The following is a 20,159-nucleotide window of genomic DNA, read 5'->3' on the forward strand; positions in this document are numbered from 1 at the left end:
CTGGTGACAAATGTTGAAAGAATAACAAAACCCTCTGTACTCTGGGTTTCTTGACCTTCGTGTTTATTAATGTTCAGCTCTCCCTTCCCTAACCCATTCCCACAATCCCTAAGCCATACCACCAGGCTCTACTTAACACATGCTGCTAGAGACAAGGAAAACAGAACAGAGCCCCATGCTTCTGTGCCTGACAAAAATCAACGTATTAAAAAGTTAGCACATCAACTGACAGAAGAATGCAGGGAACAAATTTGTTCAACTCTCCACTGGACAGTGGGTACTGTTTAAACGAACCAGAACTCAAGCACTCTCCACTAAATCCCTTTCTAATTAATCCTCTGTCGGCCAAATAGATTCCTTTCATAAATTTAAAACAGTGTAGAACTTCCTTCACAGACAACAAAGATTCCTTTTTTTAATCCCAATTTGCTCTCCAGAGCTGTGGCGAGTGGAAGCCAAATGGCTCCCAGAGCCCGTGAAAAATCTCCTTTCTTGGTCTGGATAGAACAATCCTGCATCATTTTAATGATTACCTTCAGGTTTACAAGAGTTGCAAAAAAGGATTGCCCAGTGCTGAGAGCAGGTGGTGAGGATAGAATGGGGCTCTCCTTTGAAATCTGCCTTATTTATACAGAATTCTAAGACTTCTAGTCACTGAGTTCCTACTCACTTACAGAGCAATTCTCCATGTTCCCTGGATTAACCGAACACATAAAGGCAGGATTTCAGTTTGTCACTGTGGTTCCCCATATACCCCAAGGGCAGAAAACACTCAGGCTCTAAAGGCAAGCTTACTTATTAAGGATGCAGAGGAAAGGAAAGCACCCATCCATCCAATGGTCACCTTAAGGACTGTGCCTAGATGTAACAAGAAACAGATGGAACACCAGTGGTTCCTCTTGACCTTTACCTTGATTTCCCAGCTGACCTCTCCAGTAGCATCCATATAAGGGAAGCAGAGGAACTGAGGCTCAGGGCAGCATCTGAAAAAGCTGAATAATACCCCCTTAATTCTAGCATGTACCTCACATGGAGGGCTTTCTCCTACACTTCTGTCATTAAAGCAGACATCTTTTTTTTAAAGACTTTATTTATTTATTTGTGAGAAAGAGAGAGAGAGCATGAGTGGGTGTAGGGGCCCAGGGAGAAGCAGACTCTCCGCTGAGCAGAGAGCCCGACATGGGGCTCGATCCCAGGACCCCAGGATCACAACCTGAGCCAAAGGCAGACGCTTAACTGACTGAGCCACCCAGGTGCCCCTAAAGCAGACTTCTGTCACTTACTCACCTATCCCGCCGTGAGCAACTGCTTCCCCTCCTTCTGCCACCACACACACGCACACACACACATGCACACACACACACACACACACGCACAAGGGGTTAAGACATAAGAAATGAAATAATTTCCTAATTTTTCCTCTACTATTTCTTAGTACATTTTTAAAAAGTAACTTTTTTTAAGAAGAAGGAAAAATGAAAGGGGAGGGGACAGAGGAGGAAGAAGAGGAGGAAAAAGAAGAGAAGGCAGGAGGAGGCTGAGAAGGGAGAAGTAGGTGGAAGAAGAAAAGGAGGAAGGGAAGAAGGAGTTGTGGGTAGGTGTCAAGTCTTGTCTAGTTCCATGCTACATTACCTTCTTCATTCAATTCAGTATTTGTAATATGCCTCCTGTCAAGGCATTCTTCAAAGCACTAGAGATCGAGCCAGTAAGATCAAGACCCCATCCTCATGGAAGTTCTGTTCTAATGGAGCAAGGTACTTAATTAACTCTGTAATCAAACTGTAGTTTACTATCAGAAAGGGATATGTTTCATAAAAATACAAAGCAGGATAAGGAGATCGGGTATGAGTGCTGGGTTCAGAGATCGTGCTGCTTCACCCAAGACAGAAAGGAAGGTCTTCCCTGAAGTAGCAACATTGCAGAAGAGGCATGAATGAGGTTCAGGAATCAGCCAGGAAGCTTCATAGAGGAAGAACATTCCAGGCCCAAGATCTGAAGTAGAGCCTTTTGTGTGGTGATCCTGAGGAAGAACAGGATCAGACTGCTAAAGGGCAGAGATGGGGTGAGTGGTGAGAATTGGGGTCAGAGAAGTAAGCATGGACTAGATCGGGAGGGTCCCTGAAGCACATGATTTTAAAATGTATTCCAACTGTTACGGGAAGCCATCTGGGTAATTAGAGCAGAGGAGTGTCAAGATCAAAATGCTTTAGAAGGATGATTTTGACTGCTGTGTGAACAGGTTCTGTGGAGTGGCAAGATGGAAGCAGGGAAATGAATTAGAGGGCTAATGCAGGTGTACAGGAGTGACCAAGGGTGCATGAGGACTAGGGTAGACAGAGTAGAAGACAACGAAATGTCAAACCGAAGAGTAACTCCAAAGTAGTGGCCTGTTACATGTTCCTGCCATTTACTACTATAGAGGCCATTAAAGGAGCACATCTGGTGGGGAGGGAATGAATTCTTTTTGGAACACACTAGGTTTGAAATGTCCATTGGACATCCAACAGATATAGAAGCAATGGCTGCATGTACCTCAGTCTAGAGTTGAAGAGAGACATTGGGACTGGAAACACAAAGGGGAGTCATCTGTTAAGAAAGGGGATTTAGGAACATGGGTCTAGGATGTGAGTAAAGAAAAGAGCAAGGCCTAAGAATCTGGCCTTGGATGTTGCACCACGTAGAGCAAAATAAAAAGGAGCCAAGAAAGTAGACTGAGAGCAGCAGTCAATAAACATGGTCTTCTGGAAGCCTAGTGAAGAAGAAATTTCCTCAAGCAGAGTGGGATCAAATCGGTTAAATGCTGTTACAAATAAAATGTAGGACTTGGAACGATCACTGTATTTGGTATATAGTAGCCATTGAATTGGGCCTTGACTTGTGGTTTTTCAATGCAGTGGTGATGCAAAAAATTCTGATTTGAGAGAGTTCAAGAGAATAAGAAAATGAAAACAACTAGTGTAGATAAGTCTGAGATTCACTGTAAATAGGAGCAAAGAAATTGGGCAATAATTAGAGAGGAATTTAGAGTCACAAAAGCTTTTCTTTCTTATGAAAATTACCAGGTGTTTGTAGGCTGATGGAAAGATCCAGTAGAGAGGGAAAAGGTGATGATACAGAAGACAGGAGAGAAGTTTTAGAAAGTCCTTAGAGGCCTCCAATTTACAAGCAGTGGAGTTGACAGTCGTCAAGACCCCATTGGGCATCCAAAGGTGGAGGGGAGGCAGGTTATCTGAGTTGGTTAGAATATTCCATATGGGAAGATACAGAGGTTCTCATCGGATTGCTTCTTTTTCCTCAGTGAAATAAAATATGCAGGCTGAGGAAGGAGGATTGGTGGTTTGAAGAGAGGAGGGCTGAGAGAGGGAGTTGGGGGATGCTGGGAAGCCCACTAGAATGTTGTGAGCACAAATGTACCTAAACAGTGCAACCCACATTCATCATCCCATGACCTCCATGATTCTCTTCCTAAGGTGAAATAACAGTATTTTTTTAAAAATTCTATTTGAAAACACACACACACACACACAAGTTTCTTACTCTCAACATTTACAATGATTTCTAAAGGACATATAGATACTGACTGGACCCAAACTCTGAAATATGGATTATATATATACTGAACTATTGGAAAAATGTATATATTTTATGAGAACAGGGATTTTTATATTGTTCATTGTTGTATTCCCTGTGCCCAGTGCCTCGTTAGTAAATTGAAAATATAGTCATTGAATAAATGAGTTGTGATATCACATATACCATATGAACACTGTACAGGCATCTAGCTAACGATCAGTAATAACAGAGTGTGCCAAAAGTCTTAGTGATGTTTTAAGCTTCAAAACTTAAGAAGTATAAATGCTAGAAGCCTACAAAATCATCCTTCGAATGTTAAATTATTTATCTTGTATATGTTTACATAGTTTTGTGTATTTTAAAAAACAAATGTTTAATTTTAATCTTTTGTTTCAATGTTTATCATATTGGCAGAGCCTGAAAAATTAAATTATTTATTATTTAAAATTCATAAATCACAATAAGAATATAAGAGAGGTAAACAACTCAACTTTCAAAGAATGTTTTTGTAATTTCATAACATTTACCCTTTTGAAGATCTTAAAGCTGAAAACCACACTAAGATTTCGGGGACACCCTGTATATATGAGCCACAGAGAGTGGTGTGATGGAGAATTTCAGTCCCCACTTCTGCCCACAGAACATGAGAGAAGAGTCCCTCTGATCCAGCCTGGGTCCTCTGTTAAAAGTCCCGTGCACAAGATGCCTCCTTCTTAGCTGCCACGACTGGCCAGAGGTAGCACTGGGCTTGAACTTGGGTCATACCCAGCACAGACTTTGAGACTGAGGGCTAGGCTCTTTTGGAGGCTCTACCCTTGCTTCTCCATATGATGGGCTGTCACTCAGGGACCTTAATTTTCCCTCTGCCCCCAGAGGTCTGGACCTCTCCGGAGACAGCATCCTTCTCTCCCTGCAGTGCCTGCAAAGGCAACTTGAACGAGTCCTCCCACCCCATTGACTAATGGGTCTCTCTTCTCCTGAAACAGGGATCCAGGGCAGTGACACTTCCTTTGTAACAGCTCCAGGCAACCACAGATCAGGAAAGAACAGCATTTTCTTAGTGCCTATAGATTTTTGGATAAGGTTTGAACAGAAGTCCAATTCACTAATTGAGTTCCTCTGTTGTAAAGAGTTCCACCCAGGGCAAGTTAGGAACAAAAGCTTGCAGCTTAGCATTTCCACTGTTATTGTTCCTCTTCTATTGACAACAACTAATATCCAGAGAACAGAGGGAGGAGAGCAAAGACAAAGCAGATGAAGAACACAGGAGGGATGAAACATCCCCTTGTCCGCAGCGCTTGTAAAGGCAGCACTGGGCCGGGTCAACAGGAGAGAGGCGAACGCGGCACTCAGGCTCACTTCTTCTGCATTCTAACCCCCTACCCATCCACATGATTCTCACCTAGAACCACAGAGTCCTGTAACATGCTTAGAACAATGGTCAGCACATAGAAATACCAAATGTCGACCTCTTTGCCTGTTCTGCAGAGTTTCACTGATTTATATTATTCGTGCCTTTTAAAATTGGGGATTTTGTATAAAAATCAGATTCATCATGATAAGAAAAACAATAATTTCTATGATCTTGACTATTGTGAATAATGCTGCAGTGAATATGGGAGTGCAAGTATCTCTTTGAAATTTTGATTTCAATTCCCTTAGAAAAATACCAGAACTGAAATTGCTGGATTATATAGTAGTTCCATTTTTTATTTTTTAAGGGTCCTCTATACTGTTTTCCATAGTGTCTGTGTTGGGTCCCCCAAAAATTAGGTACCCCAAAAATGGGTCCGTGATTAAAGCAGTGAGACTGATACAAAGCGAAGGTCAAGCAAAGCTTTATTTCGCGCCAAGCATCAGGAATCAGACCCACCGTCAAACAGACCATTCGGGGCCGCCCCTACAGAGAGGACGACCTCTCCCTGCTTTCCAGACTAACTTTTATAGAGCAAAGGTCATGTGGTTGGGCCTGGCCACACCCAGGTGGCCAATGAGATTGTAACACACACAGGAAACTCCACAGTGATGCTAGGCCACCAACTGAATTACAATTTACCCTATTAGACATTTGAACCTGCCTATCACCTAGTTCAGAATTGGTGCCCAAAAGGTGCCCAAAGGGCAGGGCCCTTACTCCTTGGTAGCTAGGAGACAGTATGTGCCCCCACTGATTGAATACCTCCTTACCTCCTCCTGGCCTGAGCCACCATTGTATTTGGACTTTGTTACCTGGGACTGGTTTCCCCGGCTTGCTTTTAAGTAAGTTCCCCTGGCCGGGGAGGGGGTGGGGGAAGTCAGTTTAAATTTTACAACAAAATGGCAGTTCAACCAGGGTGGGGCCACTCTGGCTGAACAGGCCCTTACATCCGCACCATTTTACATTCCCACCAATAGTGTACCGAAGTGCCCTTTTCTCCACATCCGACCCAACTCTTGTTTTTGTAATAATAGCCATCTTACCAGGTGTGAGTTGATCTCATTGTGGTTTTGATTTGCATTTCCCTGGTGATGAGTGACGTAAAGGACCTTTAAAAAAAAAAAAAAAAAGATTTATTTGAGAGAGAGAGTGGGGCACAGGGAGATGGAGAGAGAAAATTCTCAAGCAGACTCCCCAATCAGCACAGAGCCCGACGAGGGGCTCAAGCCCAGGACACAGAGATCAATAGAACAGAATAGAAAACCCAGAAATAAACCCACAATTATATGGTCAATTAATCTTCAACAGAGCTTGAAAGAATATCCAATGGAAAAAGACAGTCTCTTCAACAAACAGTGTTGGGAAAACTGGACCGCAACATGCAAAAGAATGAAACTGAACCACTTTCTCACACCATACACAAAAATAAACTCAAAATGGATTAAAGACCTAAATATGTGGCCTGAAACCATAAAAATCCTAAATGAGAGCACAGGAGGTAATCTCTCTGACATTGGCCATAGCAATATTTTTCTAGCTATGTCCCCTAAGGCAAAGAAAATTGAAGCGAAAATAAACTATTTGGACTACATCAAAATAAAAAGTTTCTGCACAGTGAAGGAAATAATCAACAAAACCAAACAGCAAGAGAAGAATGACAAAAGACATATCTGATAAAGAGTTAGTATCCAAAATACATAAAGAACTTATACAACACAAGAAAAAAAGAAAACAAATAGTCCAATTAAAATGGGCAGAAGACATGAACAGATATATCTCCAAAGAAGACATACAGATGGCCAACGGACACATGAAAAGATGCTCAACATCACTCATCATAAGGGAAATGCAAATCAAAACTGCAATGAAGTATCACCTCACACATGTCTGATGGCTAAAATCAAAAACACAAGAAACAAGTGTTCCCAAGGATGTGGAGAAAAAGGACCCTTTGTGTACTATTGTTAGAAGTACAAACTGGCAGTCACTATGGAAAACTATACAGAGATTTCTCAGAAAGTTAAAAATAGAACTACCCTATGACTCAGCAATTGCACTACTATGTATTTACCCAAAGAATACAAAACCATGAATTCAAAAGATTACAGGCACCGCTATGTTTATAGGAGCATTATTTACAATAGCTAAATTATGGAGGCAGCCCAAGTAGCCACTGATTGATGAATGGATGAGGGAGGTGTGTTATATACACACATTGGAATATTACTCAGCCATAACAAAGAATGAAATCTTGGCCATTTGCAATATGGATAGGTCTAGAAAGTATAACGTTAAGTGAAATAAGTAAATCAGAGAAAGATAATTCCTGTATGATTTCACCTATATGTGGAATTTAAAAAACAAAACAAATGAGCAAAGGGGGGGGGGGCAGACACAAAGAGGCAAACCAAGAAATATACTCTTAACTATAGAGAACAAACTGATGGTTACCGGAGGAGAGGTAGATGGTGGTTTGGATGAAATAGGTGATGAAGGAGGGCACTTGTGATGAGTACCAGGTGTTGTATGGAAGTGTTGAATCACTGTATTGTACACCTGAAACTAATACTGTTACACTGCATGTTAACTTATACTAAAATTAAAATTTAAAAATTTAAAAATTGTGTAAGGCAAGTTCTGGAGATCTACTATACAGTATGATTCCTATAGCTTACAGTAGCTTGTATACTGAAAAGTTGCTAAGAAGATAGATCTTATGTTAAATATTCTTACCACAAATAACAATAATAATAGTAGTAGTAGTAGTAGTAAAGGGGGCACAAGAAAACTGAGAGTTGATGGCCTTGAAGGTAATGATAAATTCATGGGTGTGTACTCAACCCCACACTCATCAAGTAATATATGTAAGTAATCACTAGCTTTTTACATGTTAATTATAATAACAATAATTTGATAATACACTTCAATAATTGAAATATGAAATTAGAAATAGCAGTCTGTTTGTTTGGGTCAGAGCAGACTACACACAGAACTTCTTGACTTATGTCCTCTTCCTCCCCACAGAGTCCCTTCAGATGATACCCTTTACCTTTGACATGAATGGTGAGAACTGCAATATAAATAAAATACTTTTAAAACAGTATCAGGCTGATACTGAAAGATTGCCAAAATAATTACAAGTGTAGTGTCCTGGAAAACACAAAATTGTGGCAATGAGAAAAAAACTCTTAACAAATAGTTGCCATAGGACCATGTTTTTTTTAACACTTCTTAATTGAAATTTTGAGACATAAAAAAGTAAAAGAAAAAGTAAAGAACCAAGACTCCACCAATCATTTCAACATGCTGTTAACAAAAGATGAACATCCTGCTTTCTTCAATTCTCCATCTCCTTATACCTAACCACACTTTTTTACACTTTTGACATTTTTATATTTTTTTACATTTTTTAAAATCCAGAAATATATTATTTCATCCACAAATACTTCTGTGTATATCATGAACATTACAGACTCCTTTATTAAGAGAGCCAAAATATCTTTATCTTTGATCATATAAAAATAACCATTAGTTAATATTAAATAGAGAATCAGTACTCAACTGTGTCCAATGATCTCAGTAAGGTTTGGCTTTTACAGCTGGAATATTTGAACCCAGATCTAAACAATACATCTTTGTTTAGTTTGGATATGTCATATATTTCTTGATTGTCTTTTAATCCGTAAGTTCCTCTTCCCCCTTTTTTATTATTTTCATTTATTTCTTGAAGAAATTAGCTAATTTGTCCATAGATTTTTCTCACATTCTCTATTTGGTGCATTACAATCAATTAATGTTGTCTAACACTTTCCTCTATTCTACAGTTCCTATAAAAGCAAAGAGAAAATTAGAGGCTTTATCAGAATCAGGCTTGAATTTGGCAAGACTAATTTTTTTCTTAAGAACAGACCCAGAGAAGAATCCTCAAGTGGGGGGCACCTGGGTGACTCAGTTGGTGGAGCAGCCGACAGTTGATTTCTCCTCCGGTCATGATCTGAGGGTCCTGAGATCCAGTTCCGTGTTGGGCTCCCTCCTGGGGATGGGGGGTATTGCGGGGAGGGTAAGTCTGCTTGAGGATTCTCTCTCTTCCCCTCCTCCTGCCCCTCCCCCTGCTCTCTCTAATGAATAATAAAATAAATCTTAAAAAAAAAATATCCTCAAGTGGTCTGCATGGGGGTTCTGCCCCATCATTTCACGTGAGATACAGTGCCTTTCTTTAATTCAGGTCCTTTCCAGCATATGAACAAGGAGATGACATCAGGGCTATGTCCCCCTAATATCTCCACTGCAGCAGCTGGAGCTGGGGGTGCCAGGGGTAAGGCAGCACTCTACGAATCTTCTCAGAGTTTGAGCATTCCCAGAAGCAATCTTCCATGAAATCTTGTGTAGAGGAAGAAAAAGAGAGACTGGCAATTACAAAGCACCTGGGCTTTCCTAGAAGCTGTGAATTCATGCTTATTACACAATCCTCATATGGCATCTTATTAATTGTGCACATGCTATTTCTCTAACTAAATTTTAAACTCTGGTAGTAAGGGGGCAGAGTCATGTCATTTTATGTTTACACTCCTGGATCCTTGCAAAATTCCAGGTACATGTAAGAGTTCACTAAATCTTGCCTGAATATTTGAATTAACTTACTGGTTAACCACAGCCCTATATCAGTCAGGGCTAAATGGAAGAAGGTAGCATTGAGCCCTGTAGATACCTAGTTTACCTAAAGCATCACTGTGTAACATAGTTTCCTTTGGGTGTCCAAGGAGGAGACTGGGGATTCCAGAACTCTTTCCAGAAGTAGAACAATTAAAGGAAAAAAGATGTTTGAGTGAAGAAAAGAGAGATAATTAGAAGATATTACTTATGTTCAGTGTTCTAAAGCACTCACGCTAAGACTGGGACATCCTCACAAACCACAGCTGGACTAGCTGGACCGGTAAGAGACCACAGGCCCCTCTCTCGAAGAGGCTGGGAGTCAGGATGGGACGCCCTATATTCGTGTCCAAACACAAGCGTCTGCGATTCCAGGTGGACAAGCTCAGCATGACTTCACAGCAGGTGGCCCTAAGAATAAAGACCCCCAGGAAACCAAGCCACAATGAAAATTATCTGGGAGAGTGAAAGTATGAACTGCCCAACTAAATAGTATTAATACAACTACACTCATAAGTGAGAGAACCAGCCTCCTTTCCCAGGAAAATTTCTTTATCCCATGGAAGGACACAGAAACATTCCAGTCACACCCAAAGTTCAAGCCTGAGGATGAAGACCCCTCCATTCGACTCAGCTCAGGAAACATGCCTCCCAAGCACTCATGGGACTCTTTCCAAATCTCCCTGTGGTTAGGTTTCCAGGGAGTCTGGTTCAAGCCCTATCCTCTCTGCTAGCCTCCTGCCTTACTTCTAGTATATTTCCTGAACTGAAAAACTTTCCAATGTCTACTAAAGTCACTGGATATATGCATATAATCATTTTCAATTGCTACTTTAAAAATTACTTAGTGGCTTGAAACATGTCTTTATACCTCATAGTTTCCATGGACCCAAAGTCCAGGAACAGTAGAGATGAGCTCTCTGCTCAAGGTCTCACAGGCTGATACGGTATTGGCTGGGGCTGCGGTCTCCTCTGGGATTCAAGATTCTCTCTAATCCACTTAAGTTGTTGCAGAATTCTATTCCTAACAGTTGTAGGACTGAGGTCACATTTTCTGGCTAGATGTTAGCTAGGGCCTTCCCTCAGGTCTTAACCACATGGATCCTCCACAGGTAGTTCATGGCATGACTGTTTTTCCCAGGCCAGCAGGAGAATGTCTGCCCCTGATTCACTTAAAGTTCAACTGATTGGGTCAGGCCCACCCAAGATAATAGGATAATTTCCCTTTCCCATCAAGGGTAGCATAATGACTTAGAGTGATAAGCATGATATTCACAGGTCCTGCCCACACTCAAAGGATGAGGGAGGCAATTCAGAGTGTCTACACCAAGATTCCAAGGAATCTTAGAGGCCATCCCAGTATTCTACCTACCACAGTAAGGATATCTAAAATGCACTCTTATTTCTCCTTTACACGTTTTCTTATATATTTGCTCATTTTAAGCAGACATATAATAAGAAAACTATAAATCTCACTTAAAGGAGTGAGAAATAGTCAGCATATGATTCACTTGGTATTGCTGAGTAAACTGGCAACTTCACCCATGAAGTAATTGCCTAATTCGGATGCAGGACGGTAGCCCAGGGAAAGAACAGCTCAGTTCTTGGAGGTCCCCTCCAGGGCAGACTTGGCTCCGTTAGGGGCAATTCCCTGCTCTGCTCCTTGCTAGGGACCAGCCGCATCCCTGGGTTCAGACAGTCCTTCCGCAGTCCCTCCCCAACATTTCAGAGATTATTTCCACTTCAGGTAACTTTGGTCTGTTCTAGCATATTCCACATGGTGAAACATTCAGGATGCGCTCCCAGGCAGAAGGCTCCTTTCACTCAGCATGGGGTTTTCATGAATCCTCCATGCTATCAAGATCTACTCCTTCTGACAGCTGAGTAGTATAAACACACCAGAGTTTGTTTTCCATTTTCTTACAGATGGACACCTGTGATATTTCCAGATTTGGCTTCATTTGACTAAAACTGCTATGAATATTCTGGTACAAGTGTCTTTGTGTACATCTCTCTTGGGTAAATGCGTAGGAATAAAACCATTGAGTCAGGACAGGTATGTGTATAGTTGTATGAGGAATCGCATGAACATCTCTCAAAGTGAGAGACTTCACATTCTTAACTGAGGTTGAGGAGATGTGCAGACACTCCAGATCTCTGCTGACATTTGAAGCTATCAGGTTTTTTTCAACTTTATCCATTTTGGTGAGTATGGAATGGTATCTCACTGTGGTTTTAATCTTCCTTTCCTTGAAGACTAATGATGAGGGTTTTTTTTTAATGTTATTGGACATTCGTGCATCTTCCTTGTAAAAGGATTATTCAAATGTTTTACCCATATTTTATGGAGGAATCTGGCATTTTATTACCAAATGGTAAGACTCCTTCACCAGCCTTGGTTAGATATATGTTTTGCAAATATTTTTCCCAGTCCGCATCTTGCCGGTTCACTTTCTGAATTGTGCCTTTTGAGGAGAAAAAAGTATGAAGTCTGTCCTATGTCTTTTCATCTTGTTTATGGTTTTTAAATAAAAGGATATTCATTTCAATGAAGTCATATTTCTCAGTATTTTATGATTTTTAATCTTAAGAACTCCTTCATATCCCAAAATTATAAATAGAATCTCCTAAACTTTTTTTCTAACCCCTCATAATTTTGTTTTTAATATTTGGTGTCTTCAATCCATCTGAAATTTGTTTATGAGGTGGTGTGAGGTTAAGATCAAAGGCTTTTCTCTAGACATACAACCAACGTCTCAACCACACATATCAAGAAGGTTGATATCCTCAATCTTCTCCTTATTTTTCCCTTCTGAAATCTCCTTCACCTGCTGGTTTCCATGGGTCTGATAAACGAGTATGCACTGATGAAGCCAAAATTCTTCTCTAGCCTATGGTGCCAACTCTATGCACTCCTCTCCCCCAGCAGCACGCCCTTCCGTCATCCAGCCTCATGGTGAATATTCCCACATACATAGAAAACTCTGACACTTCTTTCCCATCACTGTGTCCAAGTCATCATTACGCCTGCGTAATGACTGCAGCCTAAGCCTCCTGACAAGTCTTCCTGCTTCCACCATCATGCCAGCAAATAGAATGATCCTGTTAAAACCTGTCAGATCATGTCATCCTTTGCTCTAACCTTCCAAACATTCCCATCACCAACTAAAAGTCAACTTTCTCACTACAGACTGCGAGGCCCTCGTGGCCTGGGCCCCCCACCCCTTTCCTCTCTGTCCTCCTCTCTTCCCACTGTCCTACTTGCTGACCCCATTCCAGACCCATTAGCTTACTTCCTTGCTTCCGAGAATACCAGGCATCATTTCCCTGGGCTTAGCAGTGGCCATTCCCACTTTGTGGAATGCTTTTCCCTTATACATCCATGGCCTATTCAATTGCTCAAATCTTACCTTCCCAGTAAGGGTTGCTTTGTCCACCCTTTTAAAACTGAAATCTATGCTTCTCTCTACCCCAGTCTCAACCCTATATACTGCTTTATTCTCCACAACATTTGTTACTGGCTAACCTACCAGATAATATTGTGTTTACTGTTTATTATTTTTTCCCCTCCATCTAGAACATAGGCTCCACAAAGGACCAGGAAATTTGCCTTTTTGTAATTGATGCCACTACCTAAAATGGTCTTTAACACATTCCAGATGCTCAATAAATGTGTTAAATTGATAATGATTGAACTAGTAATGATTAAATAAACTGCCTGCTGAATATTACCTGAGCTTTCCATTGGCTTCTCACACTATTAAAAATTGCACTTGTATTATTTTTGCCAAAACCACTCATGTGTATTTTGCCCACAAGAAATGACAAGAAGGGGCAAGGTCTTGCTGAAACTCTCTACCTCACCTCTCTCTCCTGTCCCCCCTCTTCCCCCCGTCACCATCCCCACCAATGACTGAGGAGCCCGTGGTCTTGTCTCTGCCAGGGTCACTGCAAAGTCCCCCATAAGCCTCTTTGCCTCTGCTCCAGCTCCCATTTAATTCTTCCCTTCTCACACAGCCACAGAGGTGTTTCTAAAGTTTACATATAATCTTGCCCCTTGTTTGCCCACAATCCTTTCATGACTCCGCTCCCTCTCAGGGTGCTAGACAAATGCCGCATCGTGGTATACGACGTGTTCACGACAGGTGTGTTCACCACCCGCACTGCTGAATCCTGCAACAGCGTCTCCCAGCCCAATCCAGCCACTAGGCACACCGGACTCCTGCCTGGTGCCCCGCTGGCTCGGGACCTCCGTCCCTACCTGAACTGTTTACATATGGTCTCCTTGACCTGGAAATAGCCCTTCCCCACCTGGCTCCTTCCCTTTTCTTCTTTAAGGGGCAACTCATTCCCTTCCTTCTATGTCAGATTTAGTTTCATCTCCTTCTTATCCCATTACCCTAGCACTTGGCCTTCCTGTTGTAAGTTTTGGTCTGCTCCTCTGTCTTCCCCAATACACTGCAAACTCCTCTGGGGCAAGAGATCTTTTTCAACTCTATCACTAGGGCCAAGAAGAGTCTACTACAGAGTCATAATAAATTCTAATAAAATAATATGAAACTTGCCAGGAGAAATGCTTGTCCTTCTCCCTCTCCCCCACCTTAAGTAGGTTTTCTCCTCATGTAAAATGTCTTAGAAATGGTTGCATTGGCAGCAATTAAATCTAGTGCGGACACCCCAGGACTCTAAGGTCAGCCGTTTTCCGATGAAAGTGTAACTCCTGCAATTTGGTATCTTAGTGGTACAGACAAAAGCTGAACTGGTTATTTTCCCAGAGAAGCCCTATCTAGTTATTCACCTGAAAAGAGGGTATGTTCTGGTTTTTTAAGCAGTGTGATAACAATTGTAATATGTTTACATTTTCCATCATTGCAGAGCAGGTGTGAGCTCTTCCTGCCTTTATTCCTACAAGTCCATGAACCTAGATGATAGGCCCATCCTCTCTGGGTAGAGTGTGGACATATGAAAATAACTGGCCTAAGCCTAAATTAAAAGACCAAAAGAAAAGACATCAGAACATTTTTAAATGACACTGTGGTTTCTGAACACACATGGGGAACAGTCTCATCTGCAATGAGGTCAAATGGTAGGAGAGAAACCCAGAGGGAAAAGGCCAGGGCAAGCCTCCGCATCTCTCCATCCCCTGGGTCTCACGTCCTCTTGGGCTGCTCTCCTTCCACTAGCAACACAGACGCTACGGCAGTCAGCACCTGAGGCCAGAAAGTGGGGGAACATTCACTTCCTATTTGCTGAGAACCACACAAAACTTTTCATAATTAGGTTTTGGCCAAAACGTGTCATCATTCATACACCATTCTTCCTCTAAAGCCAAGTCCAAGAGCAAAGACACATGAGCAGAGGATGAATTGGCAAGAACAAGGCTTTATACATGAAATCTGGGACAGAAAGATTGGGCTCATTAGAGCAAATGAGTAAGGAGCAAGGAGTGGGGGCACAATAGGCACAGGGGGCACCCACCAGGTCCAAAATGAGTGGAAAACTGACCCAGAGTGGGGGTCGGCCAGGCTAGGGTCGGCCAGGCTAAAAGTCAAAGTCAAGAAGGGCTCAGCTGATGCTACATAGAGAAAGAACTCTCTTCTACTCTCCATGGAGTAACTTCTCAAGTCTTGATTGCTGACCAGCCTCGTCTGTCCCACACTCTCAGACACACACATACCCCAAGGTGTGAGACCTCCGGCTTACAGTAGGAAGGAGTAGGTTCTGTTTGCTTGACGAAACTTTAGGGGGGCGAGCCTCTTCCCAGCAGAGCAGGTTCCATTCAGGCAAGCATCTGTTTCTTAAATGCTGAGATCTGCATCTTGCAGTAGAAGAATATGAAGAGTGGGTGCTCCTTCACTTCTGTCTCCCACTAGTCCTGAGCGGTGCCCCAGACAGAAGGCTGAACTTGGCATTACTCTGACCAAAGGTAGGAATAAAGGTGCCTCCAAGCATAGGTATTTTCTCAGTAGTGCTAACCCCTAAAAGTCAAAGGGGGTACCGTGGTTGGCTGGCCAGGTATTCTGCCTACAAGCGAAAGCAGAAGTATCTCCCCAAAACTGTGTGACATGGTCTATCTGACTGCAACAGGAGCCTGCTTTGACTATGAGCATCCCAGCAGCTCAGAATGTTGGTGGAAGGTCACCAAGCCCAAGCCTGGTGATGTCAGATTCCTCTGTACCACACGGGCCCCAGGGGCTCTGACTGTAGGTAGAAACAGGAGCACCTACAAGCACTGGTATGCTACTGGCTGCTGTGACTTCTGAAGCTGGAGTCTGGCCAGGCGTGCCTCAGCTGCTCTAAAGCATGAAGAGAAGGATCTCCAGCACAAGTAGAGAGCTAATCCCTTCCACTGCAGCCCACCTGCTGTGGCCAGCAATGGGGTGGGGGGAGGGGAGACCTGAGGAACCCTGACGAAAGGCGGCAAGAGAAGTACCACCTAACGTAGGATGGTGCTGGTCTCTTCAGCTGCAACAGATGTGCTCTCACACGAAGGGTCCCCACAGATCTGACACGGGAAGAAACAAAGGTGTCACCTGGCACTCATTTCTTCTCAGTGGTGCTGACTCCTCCAATAGCTACAGATGTGCCTTTGCCCAGCTAGCCCCAAGGGCTCTGACTATAGGCAGGAAGGAAAGAATCTCCCAGGACAGATGTGCTCTCTGTACAGGTGGACCCCCCATTCACAACTGGAGTGTTATTGGCCATCAGGACCCAGACGGCCAGATCTAAGAGTCCTTAACATGAGGTACTGGAGTCTGCTTCATCCTGCACCAAAGTTGAGTGTTCCAGAATGAAGGTGGGTCCTGGGCAGCCTAAGTCATCCCCAAACTGTTGCTACCCGTTAAGGCTGCAGAACCCATAAACACCGATAGGTCTGCAGTGGTTAGTAAAGTGAGTTACTGTCCCCAATGCTGGGCACGCTGGCAGCAGCTCTAAAGCCAAAAGTAGTAGCTGTACCAATGGGAAAATGTCTGGGATGGCTCCCAGTTGTGGCTGGGTGCTGGCAGGGACACCGAAGGGTGGAATCTGGGGACAGCAAATCCACAAACCTGGTTGAGTTGTGCTTCCTTGGGTGGCTGGGCTATCACAGGTGTTAAATTAGGAGCTTCTGCTGGGGCTGCCTAGTTGCAAAAGGGAAAGGGCTACAATTGGGTGGCCCCAGGCTGCACCCATCAGGGACCCCAAATGTGGGCTGAGGAGTGGCTCTGGAGTCAGAGGGAACTTGGAAGTTGCATTGGTGTAGCTGATTGTTGGGGTAAGCTGGCAGAACAGAGCCTGAGGCAATGCCTGCCACAGGGGGACATGTTCTCAGAATCAAGAAGTGCCACTGCAAATAAAAAGTTCTCCCCAGACCCTGGGGGGATGAAGTTCCCTCAAGATGGAGGTATGAAAAACACAGATGGTGTCCATGTCCATGACACTGCATTCCAAAGTGGTCTGGAACTCCAGATGCGCAGCTGATGAGAGTGCACAGGACTGCAGAAGCAGTGAGCAGCCAGCCTGTGAAGCCTGGGAACTGCCCGAGGGGGTGTGGAAGGAGAAAGGGAAGAGAATCCACACACACAGGCATAGGCGACTCCATTCTCTGGGAGGCAGGCTGAGTGAAGGACCCCAGTGCTAGGAGTGTGGGGAGAGCAAAACAGAAGATGCTACAGCTGTGACTGACGGATGGGGATGCCAGGGCCTCCATTCTCATGATGAAGTAGGACCCCAAAGACGACCTTGACCCTGAAAGGAGAAAGAATCGGCAGGTACGGCAAAAGGAGGATAAGCAATCTTTCACAAGCAATCTTTGGTACGGGAGAAGGTGGAGAAGTGGAAAAGATCAAGGGCCTGGAGGACAGGTCAGCCAAGTCAGGGGCTGGTAACATTTCAGTAACCAGGATCTGCAAAGTGAAGCTGGCTCATGGCAGGCAGCAGGGCACTGTGGTCCAATGTGGCCTTGGGTTTAGCTTGAAGACCTTATTAAACCAGTGGCACTCTGTTGTCTTCTCCAAACCTAGGTCTTCAGCAATGACTGTACAAGGAAGTTGCGGAGGCGCCGGCAGCTCCCCGCACCCCTACAACAGGGGCAGTGGCGCAGCAGTGCCACTGAGATTTTCCACCCTTCCGGCTGCCAGATGTGGAGGAGAAGTCCTCCTTGACAGGCTGGACAGCGTTCCTCCCAGTCTCTTCTTGAACTTGGGGACATGGAGAACTGGGCTGACGGCCTTTGTCGACCTCTTGAGAAGCAGACACAGGGTGAGACGGGACCAGAGAGCCCTGCTGAACCCGGATGACTCCCCCAAAGGGCTGGGACACCCCCGCAGGGAGGGCCACTTGAGCTGGGCGTCGTGAAGGAGCTCATTCACAGAAGACACGGGGTTTTTTGTACCCAAGCGATCTCCGGGGCTCAGACGCGAGGTTCCCCTTCAGAGACCCAGAACCGCACCTGCAGGAAGTAACTCTCCAGTGGCCTCCAGGGGCCTCGATGCCCAGTACGATCCCACGGATGGGGCCTCTTCTCCGAATGCCTTCGGTCCCTGGTTGTCGTCCGCCCTCACTGCGCCTTCCCGGAGCGCTCCTACCAGGGCCCTCGGCCTAGTCTTCCGGAAGGATCTGGCGAATGACAGATCCTAAAGGCACCGAACTGCTCAGGTGACCAATGGCGAGTCCGTGGTCCTTGGAGAAGTAGTTACTGTTCCTGGGGGGCCCGAGCGGGACACCGGGCCCGCCCGACGGGATACCCCCGGGACGTGCGGGGGACCGAGGCAAGGGACCCGCGAGATCCTGGCGGCGCCGCCGGCTCACCGGGCGGAGGGGAGGTGCGGGCCAGCTCGGTCCCGGGCAGACGCCAGCGGGACGAAGCTCGTTGGTGAAGCCGCCGCGACGGGCTCTAGGCTCGCGGAGTCGCCGGGCCTGCGGGCCAGCGCGTGCTGCGTTGCAATGAGCGGCGAAAAGCGCGAGAGGGCAAAGGGCGATCCCAACGGCCGGCCAGCGGCTCCCCCGCCCGCGCTGGGTGCGCGTGCTGCTCCGAACCCCTCACCCCCCACCCCCCACCCCCACCCCGCCCGGCCCCAGCTCCGCGACCCGTCCCAGAACCCTCCGAGCCGGCCCCGCCCGGATCGAGCATGCGAGCGGGCGGTCCGAGTCCGCGCGTCCTCCCGCGGGTTCCTCGCGGTCCCTGCGGTGCCCGCCCGTTGGGAGCCAAGGGCGGGGGCGGGAGCGCCGCTCCAGGGGAGCCGGCGCCTGCGGGGAGGGGCGCGGCGGGAGCTGGGGTGGCTGCGGCGGGGCGGGTGCTGGAGTGAGGACCGGACCGAGCTGCCCCCGCGTCCTGTGGAGTCGCCACCGCAGAGGACACTAGCTTCCCCCCGCGCCGGCCGGTGTTTGAGTCGGGGTTCCGACACCTCCGGCTCCATGAACCTCTCCGGGCGCCACGAGCGCGTCCAGGGGCGTCCCTAGTCGGGCGAGGTGCCCGGGCTGCACCCGCAGGGCTGGTCGTTCTGGGGCACACAGAGAAACGCTGTGGCTTCCGTATGTTGACCTTGCCTACTGGGGCCTTGCCAAATTCTCTTCTTACTTCTGTGTTTCCTTGTAAATTCCTTAGGATTTTCTACATACACAATCAAGTTTTCAATATATAAATGTCACTTCTTCTTTTTTGATCAGTGTGCCTTTTATTTCTCCTTCCTACCTTCTACATTTGCTAAGGCCTCCAGTAAAATGTTGAATACCAGTGGAAACAATGGATAGCTTTTTCCTATTCATTCAACACTCTGTTTGGAAGAGGGGTTTTTTGGTAGAAGCCCTACCTCACACTAAGGAATTTCCCACCAACTTCTACTTTGCTGAGAGGTTTTTTTTTTTTGTTTTCTGGTTTTTGGTGTTTTTTTAATGGTGGCATGAGAGTGGGTGTGTAAATGTGTACTAGGTGGTAATGTAAACGAGGTTAAGCGGGCCTCTACCTTTAGGCCACATGGTAACAACTCACTTGCCCATTTTTCTATTATCCTTTAAACTGTGCATATATGCAATCCATTCTCTTTGTGTGTTTGCTGCATTTTACAATAAAAGCACTTTTTAAACAGTAAGATGTTTAAAAATGTGAGATTATATTATTTTGAAACACAAATATGCAACATTTTCACTTAGATCTTCAGAGCTAAATATTAGACTTCTGTGGAAACCCAAACATAACATTGTTTTCATGGGAAAGTAGATCTTGAAACTGTTTTTAAAAACTACAGTAAGTTGATACACATATGTATACACACACACAAATACACTTATATGTATGTATATACATATATATTCATAACCAAAAAAATTACTTTTAAGTCTCTAAAACCCTTTTCTTGGTACAGGGGGGAAAACAGTACGTTTCACTTATTTTTATCTTCTCGTATATGCTCTTTAATTCTTTAGAACTCGGATGGTAAAATGATAGTAACTTTAGCAAACAGAGAAATCTCGCTAATCAGTTTAAGAAGTCTTCAGAAATTCAAATAAATTCTAGCCTAGCAACACTTGGAAGGAAAAA

Source organism: Mustela putorius, unplaced genomic scaffold, assembly GCF_011764305.1.
Source record: "Mustela putorius furo isolate JIRA1106 unplaced genomic scaffold, ASM1176430v1.1 tig00003949_pilon_pilon_pilon, whole genome shotgun sequence".
Classification (NCBI taxonomy): Eukaryota; Metazoa; Chordata; class Mammalia; order Carnivora; family Mustelidae; genus Mustela; species Mustela putorius.